This window comes from Argiope bruennichi, chromosome 10 (genome assembly GCF_947563725.1).
Source record: "Argiope bruennichi chromosome 10, qqArgBrue1.1, whole genome shotgun sequence".
NCBI lineage: Eukaryota > Metazoa > Arthropoda > Arachnida > Araneae > Araneidae > Argiope > Argiope bruennichi.
In genome coordinates this window covers 24,698,501-24,722,014 of record NC_079160.1, presented here as the reverse complement: position 1 = coordinate 24,722,014, position 23,514 = coordinate 24,698,501, and the positions used below count along the sequence as shown (strand labels likewise).

The 23,514-nt window shown below is 28.5% G+C and overlaps 1 protein-coding gene across 1 annotated transcript in view; it reads left to right on the top strand.

Moving 5' to 3' along the window:
• Positions 1-7,365: 7,365 nt before the first annotated feature.
• LOC129988315 (acetylcholinesterase-1-like) overlaps positions 7,366-23,514 on the top strand; it is a 29,829-nt gene continuing 13,680 nt past the window's right edge. Inside the window, exon 1 of the mRNA XM_056096516.1 lies at positions 7,366-7,521. The gene's annotated coding sequence lies outside the window, so the exon portion shown is untranslated. The remainder of the gene's footprint in view (positions 7,522-23,514) is intronic.

Below are 23,514 nucleotides of genomic sequence, written 5' to 3'. Positions count from 1 at the left end.
CTACAATGCCCATCTCGATTGATCTGTATGATGTGGAGAGTGAAATCTTTTAATTATTAAATGCATTGAATAATTTAGCTCACAAAACCGTTTCATTGTGTTCGCTTGTACATGTTGTGCCATGTTTATTCTGACAGAGACATTATAGATTCTAGAATGCCCATCTCGATTGATCTGTATGATATGGTGTGTAAAACCCTTTAATTATTAAATGCATTGAATAATTTAGCTGACAAAAGCTATTGATTTTGTTCGCTTGTACATGTTATGCCATGTTTATTCTGAAAAAGACATTATAGATTCTACAATGCCCATCTCGATTGATCTGTATGATGTGGAGAGTGAAATCTTTTAATTATTAAATACATTGAATAATTTAGCTCACAAAACCGTTTCATTGTGTTCGCTTGTACATGTTGTGCCATGTTTATTCTGACAAAGACAATATAGATTCTAGAATTCTCATCTCGATTGATCTGTAAGATGTGGAGAGTAAAATCCTTTAATTATTAAATACATTGAATAATTTAGCTGACAAAACAGATTCATTTTGTTCGCTTGTACATGTTGTGCCATGTTTATTCTGACAGAGACATTATAGATTCTAGAATGCCCATCTCGATTGATCTGTATGATATGGTGTGTAAAACCCTTTAATTATTAAATGCATTGAATAATTTAGCTGACAAAAGCTATTGATTTTGTTCGCTTGTACATGTTATGCCATGTTTATTCTGAAAAAGACATTATAGATTCTACAATGCCCATCTCGATTGATCTGTATGATGTGGAGAGTGAAATCTTTTAATTATTAAATACATTGAATAATTTAGCTCACAAAACCGTTTCATTGTGTTCGCTTGTACATGTTGTGCCATGTTTATTCTGACAAAGACAATATAGATTCTAGAATTCTCATCTCGATTGATCTGTAAGATGTGGAGAGTAAAATCCTTTAATTATTAAATACATTGAATAATTTAGCTGACAAAACAGATTCATTTTGTTCGCTTGTACATGTTGTGCCATGTTTATTCTGACAGAGACATTATAGATTCTAGAATGCCCATCTCGATTGATCTGTATGATGTGGTGTGTAAAACCCTTTAATTATTAAATGCATTGAATAATTTAGCTGACAAAACCTATTGATTTTGTTCGCTTGTACATGTTGTGCCATGTTTATTTTGAAAAAGACATTATAGATTTTAGAATGCCCATCTCCATTGATCCAATTCCATCTCCATCCTCTGTCAATTAGAGGGAAATGTTATTTAAAAAGAAACAATGATCATATTGAATTTAAAGCCATTAAAAGCATACTTAAAAGTTTTGAAAATAATAAATGTAATGCTTTTATAGATTGTTTTCCACCTTCCAGGAAACGATTTTCCTATTAGTTTCAAAATCACTTCGTTTAGATTTGAGTTATCTTTTCAATAAGTATTTCAGTTGCAAAAGTATAATCAGATACAAAAGGAAAATTTAGAATTTTTATTAAAATGAAATATTTATCAGAGTTTGCATATTAGACAATTGAAAAAAATTTCAATCATTCCTATTTACATAAGAATATAAAAAAATAATGATTTTAAATTCTGTGACATTGATTAGAAAGTTATGTTTCTGTAGATTGTTGAATAATTATCAATCTATAATTTTTAGACTTCATATCAATCTTGTGATATAGGAATGAAACAGAATGAAGAAAGATATATTTTCAATTCATGATAAGATAAATATATATTTAAATTATTTAATTGGAAAAATAAGCAGGCTATCACTCGTTTATTCAATTTGGTCGGCCATTTTATAGCGAAATTATGTTTATTACCCTTTCAGTACTATTCACTAAATTCGTAATAAATATGTACCAGGCAGTTATATATTTATTACCTGTGTAAAGCCTTATTACCTTATCTGCAAGAAGGAAGAAGAATTTTGTGAAATAATCGAATTCACTTAAAAATTCAATAGATACACAAAAATATAGTTTAAAAAATTCTTTAAAACTAATGTGATAAATGAAACTCAAAACGCTGTTCTAAAAGTTCCTCACCATCTATTTCAAACTAGAATGTATCGATTCCAAATTATCGCATGATTATTTTAAAACCTATGGCTGGTTTACACAACTATTAAAAAAGTTGTAATTTGCAAAACTTTGATAGTTTTACAGCACTTTTCATCGTTTTTCTACATCATGTACGTAAAACATTTCAAAATAAGATCGGCAGAACAATAAGTTAAATGAAATGGATACACTTACACGTGCAAGATTCTGTTAGGAACTCAAATACGTCAGACGGCGTCGTCTTAAGAACGCAAACAAACAAATCAAATCTGGCTTATTCAAACCGTAGATTCCTTATAAGGAGTACATGATGTATCACGTACTTGCATACCCAAATCGCTGTTTTGCACTAGTTATCCAAGGGGTTTCAATTCAGGTTCCACAGTCTCTCTCATTCTGAGTAGAAGTGCACTTGCACTGGCACGCAACAAAACTATCTAAATTCAGACACGTTCTTGCATTTTTGTTGAAAGAATTATATTGATATCAAGTAACTGTGAAATGCTTAGAAACTTTGATGAGGTCCATACAGAGAGAAAATTATGCATGTTTCAGGGCTTCTGACATAAACTTTGAACCTTTCTTTTAGAATGTAGTTTAACCTGTGAAATTATGAAAAAAAATAATATTTAACTGTTAAATTTGGCTTTAATTGAAATATTGTTAGTTTGGTTTTACTTGTCGTCCTTGTATCCTACATTATTTTGTAGGTCGCCTAGCACCTCTGGAAGATATTTGTGATTTTATTTCTTAATATTATTTTTTTATGTTTCTGGTTTTATTTCTTTTTTTTCACTTATTCTTATTCTTTTATGCTTCTTTTAGCACAACTTGTTTGGTTGTATTTGATGTAGACTGCCAATGTATACGTTATTTAATAAAAAGTATTTTCTAAGTTTAATAAAATATATGCTTTACTTCTCACTACGACAGTTAAAAATCTGTTCTACAAATACTCATATTTACTAAAATATACAAAACATCTACTTCCAGTTTCAATCTAATGTTTTGATAGCACATTGCCATGTAATATATGAGTTTCGTATAATTTAGTTGAAAACCTTGTATATTATAAGGAAAATTTAAGAATTATTTTAAATAAATTATACCTTTCTGTATGTACTTATTAGTCTTGCAAAAAGATTTGCAGTTATTGCAGACAGCAAACTATACACTAATAATAGAGGCAAATAATTATTAATTGAACTCCAATGCATGTATGATGTAATCTTTACATTTGATTCGCATTGATCGTGGTATTCGGCATGAACATTTTAACATAAATGAGAAGAAAAACTCATGCATATCATTTACATCTTCAAAATTCCAGGATATTTCTGTAAAAATAAAAATAATAAAAATGTATAATTACGAGAGTATTTTGATACTTCACATCAGGTAGTGTATCTTTGTCTGTTTATATGAATTCCAACTGAGAATGTTTTTAAGATACACCTGATACTCTGGTAACTAAATTTTAAAACACCCTATTAAATTATACATTTTCAAACATCAGCCAAACTGAGCGCACTTAATCTGAAACTTGTAGATTCGGAAATGTTACTTGGTTAATTTATGTAGGGCTCTTTTGAAACCGATCGAAGAGATGTAGTTAGTCAGTGACAGAGTCTTGGATTTAAGAGTAGAGAGCCGTTGTCTTAACCCCGATTGTATTAAATGTTTAATGTACTTGAAAAACGGGTTAATTGAAACGGTAAAAAGTAATCGAATCAGATTTCAAAAATTAAGTCCCAAAACATCCTTTCCTTCAACTGAGTGTTCAGTCTAAAAAAGAATAGGCTTGTAGTGAAAGCTTATAAGCCAGTTAACAGCTATGCAACACCAGCAATTGTTTTTGTATTGGGCTCATGTTATTCGGCTGCGAACCACAAGTTTTTTTTTCTCTATATGATCCATTAAAAATTATATTGCTTGTATACGTTACCCTGATAGCTTCAAGTTTTTATGAGCAATCTTAGATTCTCTCTAACCAGAAAATCTGATAACAAAATGATTATCAACTACAAAATAGCAGCTATTTTTCTTCTAGTCTCCTTAAAAGTGGCTTCCGACATATTTCAAAATTTTTCTTTGTTCTAAAAAGTAGCACAGTGAAATTTCATCTTGTACTAGAGGATAAGAATAAAGTAATCAAGGACAGTTTTCAGTAAGGATCTTTTTGTTAAAAGGAAAACTTGACCACATCCAGGATTTTTAAATTAATACTTCACTTTGGAGTAAATTGAGAAATATTTTGTAGTGGACATCAAATTTTTAAAAGCTAGTATCTTCCTTTGTTAACTTTAATTCTTCCATATTTGGCGCATGTTATGCCTAAAATCATAGAATAGCAAGCTTCTGGTATCATTAGGAATAGAGATAACGAATTAGTTCGAACTTATCAACGCTCTCATCATCAACATCGACATTTAAAGAAGAATATTGAAAAGTCCTTTATTGATGTTAAATACAGGCCATGCATATAGAAAATGAACGTTAAGTAGCCGTTAAACGGTGAATCAACGATGAAAATGGGTCCGCAGTCAGTATATTATTTACATAATTTTACCCTTGCAGAATAAGCGTTATGGAACACGTGATCTCTTTATTTTCTCTAGCATTGAGATTTCATCTAAAAGAATGAACGAAATCAATTTTCTTTCCAACTTCTAATTCTAAGAAATTCATTTACTTATTTTTATTTTCTTAGATTGATTAAAAGTGTTTCGATTTTCATAAACAAAACAGAACATCTCTTATTATTATTGAGATTCTTGATAATATGCATAAATATGGAATGATTAAAGCACCAAGAAGAAAAATATCTAAATATTATCGTATAATGTAATTTTCTATTTAATTGACTTTGGATTAAATTCAATTGAAGTTCTGTTTCATTGATTGATAGTAATTTAATTGAAATGCTTAAATGACCAATTAAAGAGTGTACAAATATAAAAATACTAGTGAATAATATAATGAAGTATAGCATAAATTTAAATAAGCACGTACTCCTAAATACAAAGAGAGTTAAGTACACAAAATAATACACAAAAAGTACAGAAGAAATACAAAATATACTGGGATAGAAAGTCTAATTTCAGTAATGAAAAGGGAGAATATAAGAAACTTAAAGAAAAATATATAGAATTGAATTGATAGACAATAAAAAATATGAAAAAATATGAATATGATGAATAATATGATTAATTTAACTATGAAGGAGGGTGATTCTTAGGTGCATTGATCACGGAAATAGCCATAAAAATTCAGTTTAGTTTTTTAATAAGCAAGGATAACTGATAGAACAATATAAAATTTTTAAAAAATCAGGAAAAAGGCAAAATTACATTTTTTTTTGCAAATAATAAGGCCGAGTGTAGAAAAATTCCACGAAAAAAATTAGGGGGCAAGTCAACCAACTCACTCTCAGACCCACCACGAAGGCACACGGATTTAAACCATAATGTTCAATGACCGGACTGCCGCAACAGCAACACTGGTGAGAACTGTGGTTGAGTCCTAAGGGCCATCACCGGCCACGGTACAAACCTCCCCGACGGAAGTACGTCCCGTCATCGATGGGAGGAGTCAGATCCCCCACCTATTTGTGTACCCTCCAGGGTGGCGAGATCCAACCTTCATGCCAGAAGCATCTCAACCTCATTTCGAAGTGCCCCCCGGGGGTTTAAATTAGGGGGCAAAGTAATTGAAATTCAAATAAATTGAAAACCTTAAAACAATAATATTTTTTTCTCAAAAACTAATTGAATTTTAATACTTCTGCAAATTGTTTAATATCAGACAAATATGAAAATAAACAGTAGCAGTAATGTTTAAACCAAACTTATTGAGGCATCTAACAAAACAAGCGATTTCTTTCTTTTTTCAAAAAAGAAAAAGAAAAGAAAAGAAAAAAGAAAGAAAGAAAGAAAGGAAACGTTTGTTAGAATATATAGAATTTAATTGATAAATAAAAAAATTGAAAATATAATAAATTGGTTGGTTTTGTTATCATTATTTGGAAATGTGCCAATTGATTTGTGCACGAGGAATAACAAGATTCTATTAGCCTTTAAAAGAACGCGATTTTTATGTACATCAAACAGGCAAATAGCCATAAAAATTCTACTGAGGTTTTCTTTAGATAATTAAAGACAATAAAAAAAATGGCATAAAATGGAAAATCATAAAAAAAGGCTTAGCTACATTTTTCTTATTGCAAATTATATATATATATAGATATATATATATATATATATATATATATAGATAAAATTCACGAATAAAAATTCTGGTATAAACTATTTAAAATTCAAACAAATTGAATGCTTTAAAACATTATTATTATTTTTTTTCTCAAAAAATAATTTAACTGTAATACTTCTGCAATTTTTTTTAACATCACGTATTATTATAAAATAAACAGTAATAGTAACTAAAAAAACTTATTTAGTGGCATCTAAATAACAAAAGATTTCTTTCTTTTTTTTTTCAAAAAGAAAAAGAAAGAAAGAAAACGTTTGTTAGAATATATAGAATTAAATTGATAAATAAAAAAAAAACTGGAAATACAATAAATTTGTTGGTTTTCTAATTATGTTTGGAAAGCTGCCAATTGACAAATGCGTAATGAATAATAAAACTCCTTTTGCCTTTGAAACAGGATGATCCTTATGTGCATCAGACACTGAAATGGCCATAAAAATTCGGTTTATATTCTTTGTATAATCAAGGCAAATCAATAGAGCAGTAAATAAATGAAAAGTCAGAAAGAAGCCCAAATTACATTTTTCTTATTTCAAATAATATGGCAATGTGTAGACAAAGTCCAAACCCACACACAAAACAAATCTGGGTTAAAAAAGTTAATCCAAGTTCAAATAAATTGAATATCTTCAAACAATATTATTATTTTTCTTCCCAAAAAAAATTTTAATTTAATACTTCTGCCAAATATTTAATGCCAGACAAATATGATAAAATAAACAGTAGTAGGTAATTTTTTAAACAAAACTTATTAAAAGCATCTAAAAAACAAACAATCTGTTGCTGTTTTTCAAAAAAAAAAAAAAAAAAAAAAAAGGATTGGGAGGGGGAGAGAAAAGAAAGAAAAGAAAAGAAATACCACAACACCATTTTGTTTACATGCCTTCCAAATCTTCTGGAATAAAAAAATCATGGAATTATTAAAAGAAAAAATAAAGAGTACCAATTTTTTATAATTTTCCCCTTGACGCGAAGCATCCGTTTGAGCAAGGTCGTTGTGTCACCTCATAAAACAAGTGGACGGATCAACTCCGCGCTTTCAGGTGATAGCACGGATCCAATCTTGGCTCATTTTCTCTTAAGCATTTGGCAGGAGAAAGTGAAGTGTCCTGAGCTTATGGTGACTTGGATGGTACAACCGCTTTCCACTTTCATCTTCTGATCGCTACTGGATTTGCGTGAGTTAATCTTTTGTTTCGCTGTCCTTGGGATTCAGCAATATTTGTTTCGACTTGATTTTACACATTTAAAGTTTATTTTTGTTGTGGAATGTAATGTATCTTTGGAATTCTAGTCTAGAGAATCTATTTAGGCTTGTTGCTGATATGTACAACTGCAATAAGTCAAAACAGTTTTTAAATAGTGAGATGTCCTTAATCAGCGGAGACAGTCTAAAAAGTGTCTATCTTGGAAAAATATGCTGCATATATTCTGTTTTTTTTTAATTAAAAAAATGCCGAATTGTAGAGAATGCAAAATGGCGCAGTATAGCAAAATAGTTTTAAAACCGTGAGATGCCCTTAATGAGCAGATACAGTCCTGTTGTCCTTAAGCCCATGACGAGAGGTCCTTAATAAGCATAAATTTTATAAATAGTGTCGTATCTTGGAAAAATATCATCATATATTCTGTTTTTTTTTAATTAAAAAAATGCCGAATTGTAGAGAATGCAAAATGGCGCAGTATAGCAAAATAGTTTTAAAACCGTGAGATGCCCTTAATGAGCAGATACAGTCCTGTTGTCCTTAAGCCCATGACGAGAGGTCCTTAATAAGCATAAATTTTATAAATAGTGTCGTATCTTGGAAAAATATCATCATATATTCTGTTTTTTTTTAATTAAAAAAATGCCGAATTGTAGAGAATGCAAAATGGCGCAGTATAGCAAAATAGTTTTAAAACCGTGAGATGCCCTTAATGAGCAGATACAGTCCTGTTGTCCTTAAGCCCATGACGAGAGGTCCTTAATAAGCATAAATTTTATAAATAGTGTCTATCTTGGAAAAATATCCTGCATATATTCTGTTTTTTTTTTTAATTAAAAAAATGCCGAATTGTAGAGAATGCAAAATGGCGCAGTAAAGCAAAATAGTTTTAAAACCGTGAGATGCCCTTAATGAGCAGATATAGTCCTGTTGTCCTTAAGCCCATAACGAGACGTCCTTAATAAGCATAAACAGTCTAAATAGTGTCGTATCTTGGAAAAATATCATCATATATTCTGTTTTTTGAATTAAAAAAAATGCTGGATTGTAGTGAATGAAGAATGGTGCATTAAAGCAAGATAAATTTAAAATCTGAAATGCCCTTAATGAGCAGATACAGTCTCTGTTGTTTTTATGTCTATGGTGAGATGCTTTTAATCGGCAGACACAGCTTGAAAAGCGCCGTATTTTGTAAAAATATCTTGCATATATTCTGTCCTCCGTTGTCCACTTTTTGCACTATCTTGGAAAAATATCCTATATTTTTTAGGGGTTTCGAATTAAAAAAAAATATGGAATTGTATTAAAGAGGAAATACTAAACCGCATATACAATTCAACTACGGCAAAGTAGTTTTTAATTGATGAGATATTTCTAATGAATGGATATAATCTCCATTGTTCGCTTTTTGCTTTGTTTTGGAAAAGTCTTTTTTATAGGTTTGAATAAAGAATATTAGATTGCATTAAAGAAGGTTTACTAAATGGTATTGCAAATTTCTGTAAAGCAAATTACTTTTTAATTGGTGAGATGCCCCTAATAAGCAAATATAATCTACGTTTTCTAATTTTTGTCCCATCTAGAAAAATATCCTGTATTTTTTCGATTTTGAATAAAGAATATTAGATTATATTAAATTCGGAATACTTAATTATATTTACAACTGCGGTATAACAAAGCAGATTTTAAATGATGAGATGTTCCTAATAAGCAAATATAATCTCCGCTGTCCACTTTCTACCCCATCGTGGAAAGATATGCTGTATTTTTTGAATTAGGAATATTATCTGCATTTTTGAATTAGGAATATTAGCATTCCTATTATTATTATCCTATTAATATTATCATTTTTGAATTGGGAATATCAAAAAAATACTAAAATATATTTACAATTGTATTACAACAAATGAACAGATGAAATGAACACATATACTCTCTGTTATCCATTTTTTACTCTATTTTGGAAAAATATCTCATATTTTTTGTAGGTTTTGAATAAGGAATTTTAGATTGTATTAAAAAAGGGTCACTAGAATTTAATTACAATTTCTTTCAGAAAATTTTCTTTTAATTGATGAGATATCCATAATAAACAGGAAAAAAAAATCACCGTTGTCCGCTTTTTGCTCCATCTTGGAAATATATGCTGTATTTATCATAGTTTTGAATAATGAATACAAGATTATTTTGTTTTACATTTGCGGTAAATTGAAATAGTTTTTATATAAGAAATGATCCTAGTAAGTCCCTGCCAATCTTGCAAAAATATTCAATATTTATTTGAGGTTTGAATACAGTTTGTATTCTTTTGTAATTATAAGCAAATAATTCATATTATGAATTTAAAAACTGATTATTTACATTTAATTTTAAAGATTAGTTTCTTCCATAATCTTTGCTTTATGTAAGATATTATGAAGCTGCTTCAGTGATTAAAGCGACATGTTTTAGTATTATGTATTTCCATCGCATATAAGTTGATGTTTTCATTTCCCTGAAGATAAAATTATCTAACATACAAAATTTGCCGGCTTTTCTGCTTTTAATCCTGTCTTTAAAAAAAAAGAGAGATTGTTTCGAGTTAAAAATGGGAAAATGTGGTCACTAAGTGAAATACTTTTATGCTTTGTTGGAGTAAAACTATAATCTTTTTTTAAAACTATGTTGCTAAAATATAAGCAAAAATGCCCCATGCTTTTGCATAATATCTAATATCTACATTTGATATTTTAATTTAAATTGCTAAAATTATTGATGTTTTGAAATATTAGTTATTAAAGTAGTTTCTAGAGATTTTACTTTCTATATTCATGGTTCCACTGAATCCATGCCGCAGGTGCCAATTTCGATATCATAAGATTTAGGAATAAAATTTTAGTTAGAAATATTTTCTAAATGACATAAAACGTTATATTTTAGACTATTTGAATCAATAAATGTTATGTTAAAAAACGCTTAATCTTCATACAGTCTCTGAGCCTATTAATCAGATTTATACAGACTTTTTTAACGAAAATATTTCCACTCTCCTGAGAATAAAATTTACCGAATTATGAAGCTTTGAAATGTATTGTTTTAGGCCAATCTGTAGAAAAAATCTAACGAATTCTTTACGTTGAATAGTAGAGCTTACTCGAAGAAGCTGTTGAAATAATCTGAATTAGTTATATTCAAAGCTTTATTACTCACTCAATTTTAGTCATAAAAATGTGGAATTTCTTTTATTTGAAATTTAAGTATGTCCAAAATAATCTATTTAATGAGACTAACAGGAACGAAGAATTGCATAAAAATGTAGGCATTATACTATTTTTTCCCCAAAAATACATTATTTACCAAACAATATTCATCGGAAAAATAAAATTTTTACATTACTTAGAGAATTTTTCTGAATGGAAGTATATGTTTATTTTTAATATTTAAAGATTATCATTTCTTTCATTATCCATTTAGCTAATGGATAATGAAGTGAATGAGGATAATTTTTTATGAATTTATTTCTATTTTTTAAAATATTTACTATTGAATGTTAGTTTCAATTAATTGATAATAGTATTAGAAAAAAATTCAGCTTATTAAATGCAAAGAATTTAAAATCATGTTTCGATTGATCGTTTAAGTATCTAGTTTAGAAATTTTATTGCTTTTTTCCTCTTTACTAAAAATTCTTTTAGTTTCATTGTTAAATGGCCGAATTTTTTTTTAAAAAAATCAGAAATCAATATTAGAAAGCTTAAAAAATTGTAAAAAAAATACCTATACATTGATGCATAATTCGGAATATTTGTTTTAGAAATAATTTGTATTAGAAAAATAAAAGCGATTTTACCTCAATGTTATACTTTTAAAAAACAACTGAAGACGATAAAACATTTTTTAAACATAGAAATATTATATATTTTGAGTATATATGGAAGATGTATGTTATATATTATCCATTAAGATAGTTTATCATTATTTAATATAAATATGAAAAAAAAAAGAATTTATCATTAATAGCCGAATTTAAAAAGCAAAAACTTCAAAGAATAGCTTAGATTTCATCAGCAATTGAAGTTATTCTAATACTTATAAATAACATATTCTTGTTTCAAATTTAACCAAAAGATCTAAAATCAATAGAAAAATAACTATTACGTTTATAAGAGATTCATCTGTAAGACAATTTCATGGTTATTTGAATAAAATCGTGATTTCGTTATTTAAATGCGCTTTCTGATGGCGGATACTGATAATAATGCAACACCTATTTTCTCCTGAACATCTGCCTCGCATATATGAGTTTAATATGGATTAGACTTCAAAAGACAAATGTATACATAATTTGATTATATATCTCAGGATGGATTTCTTTTCAAATTTGAAATTTCAAAGTGCAATGATAGCAATTTTTTATTCAATACCATTTCTGAACATTATTCTTTAAATTATTAACCACTTTAACCAAGGTTCAATAAAATTACAAAAAAATTATCCTTCATTTAATATTTTATAAAAGATTATAAAAAAGCGCTCTAAAAATATTTTAGTACAAAAAAACTTTGATTGAAATGCATATCTAATAAAAAACCCCCAATAGATTCTGTTTTAATCATGATTATAATAAAGTTAAAATTAAAATAGATATTAATTAATAATGTGCTTCGATGGATAACTTGTCTCTTCTTGTTTAGATGGTTCGCCAGCAGTATTAGTTGTATTCAAATTCAATTATATTTCTTATGTTGCATTCATTGCCATTTTTATTATTAATTGGATTATTTTTTATTAATTAATAAGTATATCATCATTATTAAAACCAATTTTAAACAAATTATAAACAAATGGGTATATTTAAGAAATTTCTTATGAAATATTCTATTCAATGGTTTCAACAACTCAAGATTATTAAGACGAAAAATTATCGTATGATAACATATCCTTCAAATCACAACAACCAAAATCTGAAGGATAATGCACTTTTTTTTTTAATCGGAAAGATCGCCCAAAATGTTAAAAAAAAGCAAAAGATATTTTTGAGAGATATATCTAAACTATTTATTCAAATGTATATTTAAATGACGTCATAACTGTGAATTAATTCTGTTATAAACCATGGTCAGAAAATTTCAATCAGTTTATTTCATCTAAATAAAAATTAGGAAAGAGTGTTTTATTAATGATTAAGATATTATTTATACAATCCACAGTTTTATTTGTGCAATGCATTTCTGTAAGGTATAAAAGCGAATACAGACTCACTATGTGTTTAGATTTTTGCTTTGTTGTTGGAAAAATTTACATTAAATTAAATCGGCAACTTCTTTTTCAATTCCGACTAGTTCACACTTTTCCTATATATATATATATATATCTTGTTCAAATTTCAATCGTTAATAAAATACTTTTTATTCATCCACTCAAGTTCAAATGCATTTTTTAAAACTTGTAATGGATGACACTTGATGTTCATACAGTTTTTTTTCAAATATTAATTAATTAATTAAATTTGTCCAGTAGTTTCTATTTGGTCGCCAAGTTTGTCGCCAAGCTCTGAGATTACTGACGAAATACCCGATCATAAATAATATAAGATATATATAAATAATATAAGAAAGATGAGTAGGAATTCATTAAAAAAATTTTTGCTACTTAATATTGTAATTCTGTCATTACATATACATATTTATATTCATTGTAATTATTTAATAAAAAATAATTTAGAAAAAAGAAATTGTTGACCTTAGTAGGAATTGACTTTAAACTATTTTTATATATATATTACTTGTTAATATATTTGATAACAATAGCTGATTTAAAAAAAAACTGATAGTTATAACAAAGGATAGTTATATATAATTTTGTGATCATTCTTGCTTCAGTCCCCTATGTTGAAATTTTATGGATGTTACCTGAACAAAGAAAATATGCCAATACTCGGTGATATCAAATATTGACAAAGAAACGCGGAAGTACTAGTTAGTTGCACAAAACACAAATAGAGTAAAAACGTGATTAGAAAAAGGAATAAGATAACCTTTTTTTTGCAATTTCACCACAGAATATTCCTTGCCCCGGGTACCGACTCATTCTGAAAGAATAGCAGCATTCACGTGTGAGAATACGTGAGTTGCAAGATAAGGTCAGAAGACAGTAGTCAGTTTGGTTCGTCTGTGACTCGAGGGCAAGGTTAGGAAAGTCGGTTTTTTTTTTTTTCACGCAAAGTAAACAATGATTAAAGCGCGTTTTGTTTAATAATGGGGTGGTGTACTCTTTGCAAAGGAAACCTCTTTATGTCATAAAAGCAAAATACTTGGATCATCATATTTTGGGTATTCATGTATCATTATCAAAATGAAATATCGGCGACAATCAATGGTATGGAGGGGGGGGGGACAATGGATATGATTTGTCATCCGGTGCTTGATTTATTTATTTCACTTCTTTTCTTTTAGAAAGGGTAAATAGCGTTCGGATAGGGTATATATTTTCGGGCCTTAGTCATATTTAACTTTAAAAAGTCATATAGATGTATTATATTTTTCCCGCATGGCGACAGTTTATCCCTGAGTATCTATATCTCCTCAACAACCGCCAGTCGTTATGTCTCTGACTTTTGAAGTTTTGGAGTATTTATTTCAAAGTAGGCTTCTAATACTTCTACGTCAGAAATGAGATTCAAATTTTAATTTATATATATAAAAAAGATTTTTTTTTTCAAAAAATTATTTTTAGTTGTTTAAAATTTAGCTTTAACCCAGTAACTTTGTAGTATTTTTGAAATACGTTACACTAACGAGCAGCCGGCCTAATGTGGCGGAAGGACGGGCCAGATTACACAATAACCGAATAAGACGGAGTTCTCAGAACTCATTTTTTTCTCATTAATATCAAAAGACATAGTTTTTACACCAAAACTCACTGCTACAATTACTTTTTTTCTCACTTCTTATGCTTCTTCTTCTTCTTCTAAGCCCTCCATTCATCTCAAACTACTCTGAATGCGAACTCGACCGCGGCCCAATAAAACATAGAAGTAGTTGCCGGTAACCTGGCGAATTAAAATAGAAGACTCTGTATTGGTAGTTTATATGGCTTATATACTGCATTGCAAGAACTTATTAGAGAAAAAGTAAGTTAAAGGATAGAATTTATTAGACAAAGAGTAAGTTAGAGGATATAAACTATTCACATTTTAACATGAATTCTGTATACTTCACTGTGGTATACGTAAAAAGACAGTAAGCATATCTCGAGAACAATTTACGAATCCTTTACGTACTGTGCCGTTATAATGAGGAACAAAGACGACAATTGAAGTCCGTTACACTCTGACGAAACAATGAACAACGATCAGAACACTACTCTTTCCCTGTCACAACTTGTATTTTGCACACGACACGTAGGAAGATCGCAGCAGACGCCCGTTTCTACTGCCTTTGCCCTCCTCAATTAATTACAATAAAGAAAACTAGGCCAAATAGTCCCGAACCGGATGCTCGGGAGTGTACTGTATTGTAATTTTAAAATTCAAATTTTTAAAAACAATTCTGTTGAAGTTATTAGTAAATTGTTACGTGGTTCTCGCTACTCGAAACTTCTAATTGGATTAGTTGATTTAATGATGACTATAAAATGCGTTGAGCTCATTGTTTTTTTTTGTTTGTGTGTTTTTGGATTTAAAACTTAATTACCCAGATTTAATCTTGGTTGAATTTCCTCTGAAACGTTTAACTCATATATAATGCATTATCATTCTATTTATATTCATTATTTCCTTTTTTTTTGCAATTTATTTAAATACAAGGTCATTGATGTTTATCATTTGTTGATAAAAAGAAACAATGCTGCTCTCCATGATAAAATTATTTTTGACAAGACATGTTAAGTAACATTCTCCTTAAATAAATTATTCATTTTATAATAAAAAAAAATTATGTTTTTCCTTTCTTTTGTCTGCTTTTAAATAACTATCTGCAAACTCATCTTTCCACTTATTTAGCAATGTTAAATGGCACTGTTCCACAACCATTTTTTCATGCCACTTCATTTTGGTTGGCATTAATAAGTTATTCAATGAGTTGGGATTAATTAATAATCTATAGACTGAACTTATGTATGATGCAACAATTATAAATGATGTTAATTCCATAGAAGCTTTTTATGTTCCATTTTGCTTGGCTTCAATTAACTTTTCACAAACTCAGATTCAGTGTTGTAGCAATATTAAATGACACCTATTGTATAGCATATTAGATTGTATATAGATTTGAACTGTTATATTTTCTAGTAATTAAATAGTTATGAAATTAATTTAGCAGGAATTAGTATTGTAAGTGGCATTTGATATATGGCATTACATTACACAGTCTTGTCTAGTAAGATATTAACTAATTATCTATAGACTGGCAATTCATTTGGTGGAGTAGAAATAATAAACTGTGCTTGTTGCATCGTTTTTTCTTCACTTTTTCCTCATATTTAATTGTTAAATATGAAATTAAAGAAAATTTTTTGTTCTCACTATTTTCCTGCAATGTTATAATTGCTGAGATTCCATATACTTCCGACCTGCACGCTACTAGAATTTAGCTCATGATACTTCCTTCAATCGTTTATTTTCCAACTTGCAAAATGCATTTTCGTTTCATCATATAAAAACAATCTTTAAAAATGAAGATGATTATGATTAATACCTTTTTGCGTCCTAAAATACAACAATAATAACAATTTAAAAGATTTATATGAAAGAATATGGTGAAGTTAACACTCATAAATAAGAATAAGAATACATTCATAAATAAAATACTTTAGCATAAATTAGATTAAAATTTAACAAACATTAACCAAACATGTAAGGAATTTCTTTATCATACGTGAAATATGCTGAAACAGAAAGTGCTGCAATAATCAAGAAGCTGAATCATGAAATATTGTTGAATTTCCTCAATTTAGGATTCCACGAGTTGACTCAGCAATGAATTAGAATAATGTATATCGATCTGTGAAAAAATAACTTAAAAATATAAAAAGTTAAAAAAGAAATTGTTTGGTGCGGTGTCTTTACACCAAAGTTATCTATACTTATATATAAAGCTCAATGTGTGTGTGTGTTGGCGCTCTACAGAAAGCACCATTTGACCTACAGCTACCAAATTTGGTACATATACACCTTAGAGGTCGGGAATGTGCACCTGGGGTCCCTTTTTTTGAATTTTTAATTAGAATTTTAATTATTAATTAAAAACTAACTTTCCAGCCAAAAAAATCTTTTCATTTTCCTCAACGCCAAGTGAGTAAGGCTTCAGTTTTTTCCCCCCAACAGTAATGAGGCTTGGGCTAACATTTTTCGGCCGATTATTTCAAACGATTCTGTTTATTTTCTTAATGTTTTATGCATTTAAAATTAAACATTGTTAATGAATCGATCTTTCAGATTCATTCTGAAGTACTTTTGAATTAAAATAACACAGAATAAAGGAAATTAAAAATGTCTAATCTGCATAGCGTTACCATAGCGCATTTGCGTTACCGTAACTGGCGTTGAAAATTCATGCATGCGCATTGTGTTCTGATTGTTGACAAAAATATCAACGGATGATTCTTGATCTAAATTATTTTTAGGTTAGTTGCATGCTTTTGTAATTAAATTGTATTTATGTTAGTTATATATTCTTTGTATATGCTTATAGTTTTAAGTACATCGTTTTTTAAGTAGTTTTTTAAACCTGTTTTCGACCGATTATTTTAAACGATTCATTTTATTTTCTTAGTGTTTGATGCATTTAAAATGAAACATTGTTAATGAATCGATCTGTTCATGATGAATCTGAGAAAATTTTGTTGACAAATTCTTGAGATATTACATAAATTAAGATATATATTCTTTAGTGCCCATAAAGTTTAAACGCTCAGTGACTCTGTTATCAGTAATCATATTATAAAAAAATGCTTTGTTTCAGTAAAAAATATTATTATATTAATTGCAGATTAATTCTTTCCACTTTAATTTAAAGCATAAATTCTACGGGTGCTAACAGAAAATGAGAGAGATACATATTACGTTATGACTGAAGGCCTTTATAATATGAGTGAATTATATGACTATCAACATTTTAAGTTTTAAAATATTTTGATGAAGAATCTATTAAAGTAGGAATTGCGTAAAATATTTAATTATTAAAATTTGAACGAACATTAAGATTGGCGAACCGGCTGGTCGCCAAAGGCGGCTAATAGATCAGAAATTCAAAATCAGAAATTTTCAAGATAATCTATGTGGGACTTGGAGAAATTATTTTTAATTTTTAGTTCGCTTTAAAAATGAGGTACATTAATTTATTTAATCATTTTCTTTTTTTGTAAATTTTGTAAGCGTATTAAATTTTGTAATTGATTTTAAACTAACTTCTCGATGAACTAACGATTTGTCAGGGCGCCATCTATCGGTGATGAAAGTTTCTAGTTGATTAGGAAATTTGCGCCGAATAGCCTAAGAGACGAAGCAGAGAGTAACTTAATAAAAACGTGTTTAAAATATGCGCGAAAACGTTGAAAATTACTTTTAAAAAAAAATGCATTCCCTTTTCAGAGGAGCTGTCACTGAAGCGAAAAAATCGAAAAAGCGGAAAGAAGGAATGTCCTTCTTTGAAAAACAAAACTAAATTCTATGGTCTATTGAATCTGAGCCTATTTTACTTCCTCCGGCGTTTATTTTCACATTAAGTCAATGGGTGCCAACAGAGTGGAGCAGTGATGATTTGTTTCCTCAGCTGTAACATTAGCTGCCGTTTCAAAAGTCTTCGGTTTCAAACATGCGTTAATTGTGTGCTCTGGTCTAGTGAAGCAATGACAGAGGTAAAATATTTAGCTAAGCGGTCTGCTTTCTTTAATGTTGACGATGTGACTATGTTGAAGTTTGTGTTTCTTTGAAATCAAGATACTGATATGCAATTAAGTATTTGACTTATTTCTCATTTGGATTAAATTAGAAGCAGCGGAGGTGAGTTACATAATCATTTTGTTATATTTATGCTAATAAGTTGAATTCATTTTTGAAAATTTAGGCACTTAGACATTTCACAATTTAGCAGCACAAATCGATTTCAGAAAAATCATTTTGAAATGCATTTTTATTAGAAAGAACTACCTGATAAAACACTACTTTATCATTTGAAGGAATTTAAAAGTAGAATTTTTTGATATTTTTTCATTATTTTCTAATTTTAACCTAATAAATATTTGGGAAACTTCATATGAAATTTTTACAAATTCCTCTCACATGGCGCCGCTAGAACATAATAAAAATTTGCATTAATTTATCAACTAATAATTAAGTTCTGACAATGCTGAAATAATGTGGCATAGTGGACAATACATAAGTGTAAAATAATTACATTAAATGTAATTACATTAAATATGCATTACATGTATATTTACATTACGATTACATTAAATGTAAGTATAAAATTGCTTTTAAAATCCATTTTAAGGAACATGAAATGTCAAGCTAAATAAAAATTTGCTATTGAGGTAAGGTATAATGTAATATAAAAACAGAAACTCCGTACTTCTAAAACATATTGATTCACTGGTGCTAATAATTAATTAATAATTAAATTAAATAAATAAAAATAATGATATTTAACTACAAAATAACTCTTGATGCTATTTTAAAACGAAATGTTAATTTATTTGTTACATTAAAATTCCCTTATTTTTGGCAATGTATTTCATCTAAATGTGTTGATATATTTTATAGATAAATTAAAAATGGTTTCATTTAATTATATTAATATTACGCTTTAAAGCAACATTAGGACCATTTTAGGATGGACCTCGTAATTTGGAACCGGTAAAAGCTGACAAGGACAACACCTCAGGTGACTCCCCTCTCCATACTTCCATACCACACAAGCGGGAAAGAATTTGGTCCCGAAGGACTCAACGTGTCCTAGACCAGCTCATTCGATGGTTCTTAGGTGGAACCTCTGGTTGTGAAGCCTAGACTTTACCACTAGGCCAGCAAGGCCTTCAAAATACCATGACAATATTTTTTTTTTCCCAATTCTTTTTTTTTTTTAGAAACAAACGATTTTTATCCACAAGTTTATTTCTTTTTCATGTTCCATGCCTTCGCTGCTGTCGTTCAAAAACATTCCATTCGATTTTTATCATCTTTAAGATCACGATAAAAAAAAAAAAAGAGAATACCTTCAACCATGATTATGAAAGTACAGAGAAAAAATTGACTCCATTACCTGCAATAAATTATTGTCCAAATTCTATGAAATTCGTTAAGGATAGTAGAGAATTTTTATAAGATCCTTCAATTATTATTTTTTATTATCGACACTACTTTTTACAGCAAAAACAAAGACTACACCTATGAAATAAAGTATGATTAATTAGAATCAATTACTGTGATAGAACTATTCTGTTTGAATCAAAATACACTGCTTATTTATTTTTATAAACTTGCATTTGTTTTACTTGTTTAAGATTTAAATCAAAAGAAAAAAAATATCATAAACATTGAGAAGAATTGCTAATATATTAATAAACGAACCTACTTAATAAACTTCCGAAAACGAGATTTTTCGTTGAAAATTTGCTGTGTGTTTTCAGATCAATGAGATTTTTCGTCTGCTTGAGTTGAATGTAGGAATTTTGCAGTTTATATGGTCTATGTATGTTAATTTAAAACCAAATATTTTTTTTATCTACACTAATAATAAAAATTAATGTATTTGTGCAACTGTATATGCGTGCATATGCGTATTGGCGCTTTACTGGTCAGACCAATTGATCTACCAAATTTGGAACATATATGCTTTAGAAGATGGGAATGTGCACTTCAGAGCAAATTTTAAAAATTTTAATTAAGCACATCTTTGTCTTTTTCCGTGAATTGCTTCTGAAAATATTATTGCCAATACGGAATTTAAAAAAACTTGTCCTTTTAACGATGTCAGCTAAATATAGTTGAAATTTTTTCTAAATTGTTGGCAACTTTATAAAAATATTCTTTTAACTAATTTTTAACAATAGATTTCATTGCTTTTCTAGAATTCAAACTTTTTTCACTGTTTCATCAAATATTTAATCGCATGATTTTTTTCCATTGTTGAAAGCTAAAGAAGAAAAATTTTGTTTAATTTCTATGTGGTTTACAATAAGAATTAAAAAAATAAGGTTACAATTTTACAATATTTTTATTACATTACAATTTTTTATAGATATTATACAATAATATTATATGAAAAATATATTATATTACAATATCAAAATATTTTGATTTATAAATTATTCTGCAAATTTCATTTTTAATTATTTTTATAATACTATTTTCATCAAAACACATTACAATAAATTTTTACTATATTATATATGATTCACTTTTTGTAGAACAAATTACAGATTTTTAATTTTTGATATGATTAAGAATTACATAAATGATAATTTTTGTAAAAAATACAGGCGTGAATAAATTTGTTTAAATTTTTACTTTTAAATGTTCAGGAAATATATTTTTTTTATTTACTAGATAAATACAGGAAAAATAAAATTCTATTGTACTGACAAGAAATTCTTTTTTTAAACGAAAATCGTTTTTATTTCGAGTTTAGGAAATATTGCAATCAATGAATTGCAAGGGAAATTTCGAAAACATGTTTAAATCTCTCAAAATGACTAAGATTTTTTTTTGCATTTTTAAAATTTATTTTTATAATTAAGATGCTATTATTGATTGAATTTTTAATTAATAACTAAGCTAATTACATTAAATTAATTTTAATTAAATAATTAAATTTTCTTAATTACCATAATAAAATCTGTTTCTTTCTTCGTATTTCTTAAATGCCATAATAAAGAATTATCTCAATGTTCTTGAAAATTCCAAGGTAAATAATAAGTATTTCTTAAATAATCTAAATACATTTTTTTAAATTTAAAATAATAAGAATTGTTTTATTTCTCTCCGTTTGATTGCTTACAAAAGGGAGATAGAGAGAGAAAAAAAGAACATTACTCTAGAAAATTCTGAAGGAAAAATTCAATATAAATAATTCGATTTAGCCTTCGGAAAAGACTTGGGTGTCGCTCTAATTGTTTTTGAAAGTAAGTCATTAAATTATAAACACCGGCTACAAGATCTCTGAAACACACATTTCTTCATAAATCACAAGCGATTTCCTCTTCCCAATGGCCGGTGGTTAAACTTTCCGGGAAAATATGCTATTTAATGCAGTTGCATAACTCGTGGCTAAGCTTCAATCAGAGTAGTTGATCTTCGAGTAATTTTGCTATATTTATCCTCAAGAAATTTGAATTGAAATCTTAAATTGCTCATTGTTTTGTAACTATTATGTCTTTAGTTGAGAAAAATACGTTGCCTAATTCGGTTGGAACAGAATTTAATAAATTATCAAGATTTAAAAATAACTTCTACGAATATATCAACTGCGCACATATGGGTATTCCTCTTTTCTTGATATAGATAATACAACCTGAATATATTCAGATTGCATTATCGATTATCCGATGCTTAAATAAAACAACATTACAATAATTCTAGTGTATGCAATGTTTTTTTGATAATAAATATAATACTTATAAAATTATTTTTTAATTTAGAGCAATGGATCGAAATGTTTATTATAAGCAATTTTTTATGTAATTTAAGTAGTTTATTAGGTTGTTTAAATAATTTTCTTAAATGATTTAAATATTTTAAATGAAATAAAATGAATGAACGATATTTTAAATAAAATACTTCTCCAAATAATAAAATTTTAAAGTCAAGTTTAAAATTTTGGAAGGGGAGGTAGATTTTACTCTTGATTCATAATTAAGTAATTCATAATTCTAATTGGTTTTTTAATAAAAATGTTACTTCTAATGTCTAATATTGTGAAATTGCATCGTGCAATGAAGTGTTTTCCATTGGTGTCAATAAAAGCATTTTAAAAATATCCAAAAATCCCATTTTTATGAAAGATTTACTAAGGATATTTTAAAACTTCATAATTCATGACTAAAAGTAATACCGAAAACGAAATTGTTAAAGAATCGCAAAAGCCAAATCCATTGATCAGCTCATATGCACACCACTCCAACGACCCATTTGCATTATCTTTCGATTCATTTAAGGAATATTTGTAGCATATCACGTTTTCCAAATTATAAGGCACTGTCCATTTTACACTTTTTAAGCAGTGTTTGATTTTTTAACACTTAAATTGTTTACACTTTTTGTCTCTAATTGTGATACCTTCTATCTATTATTTCGGAAAAAAATAATCTGAAGAAAATTAGGGTGCTTTCCCACTTGTCAGGAAGGACTTGTCTTTCATATTAGCACCGTCGGTCTTTCGGGGGGGGGGCACCTCGTAATGGAGGATGAGAGGCTTACGGTATAATGGTTGGTTCTCGCCCAAGGTTCCCACCCTTGAGGGCACACGAACTGGTGGGAGTGGCTATCTCCCATCTCTGACGAGACGTATATCCTTAGGGAAGGGTTGTGCCGTGGCCGGTAATGGCCCTTTGGACGTAACCACAGTTCCCGCCGGAGTTGCTGTCGTGGCGGCTCTGTCATTCAAGTTTTTTTGTGGGCCTTCGGACGGGTAAGAGTAGTCAGTCTATGATACTATTACTCCCTAAATTTGCAAGGCTTCAGGTAGAGTGCAGTGGAAATTATTTAAAGAGGACTCGGACTCAAATGTCATAATTGTATGTGATTTTGATTTAAAATGGTCAGAGCCATTTCATATTAATTCTCGTACTGCTTCCAAATTTGACTTTAATATAATTTTTCAATCCAATCAGTTTGACTGTTGAACTTTTTATTCGTCTTTTAAATCATAAACATTATATTGTTTAAACAATTGAATGCATATTAATTATTGAATTAATTCAATAGAGTTTAATGAGCATCCCGTATGTAAGTTACGAGGTGTTTTGGGGGCTTATAATGTAATTTTGCAC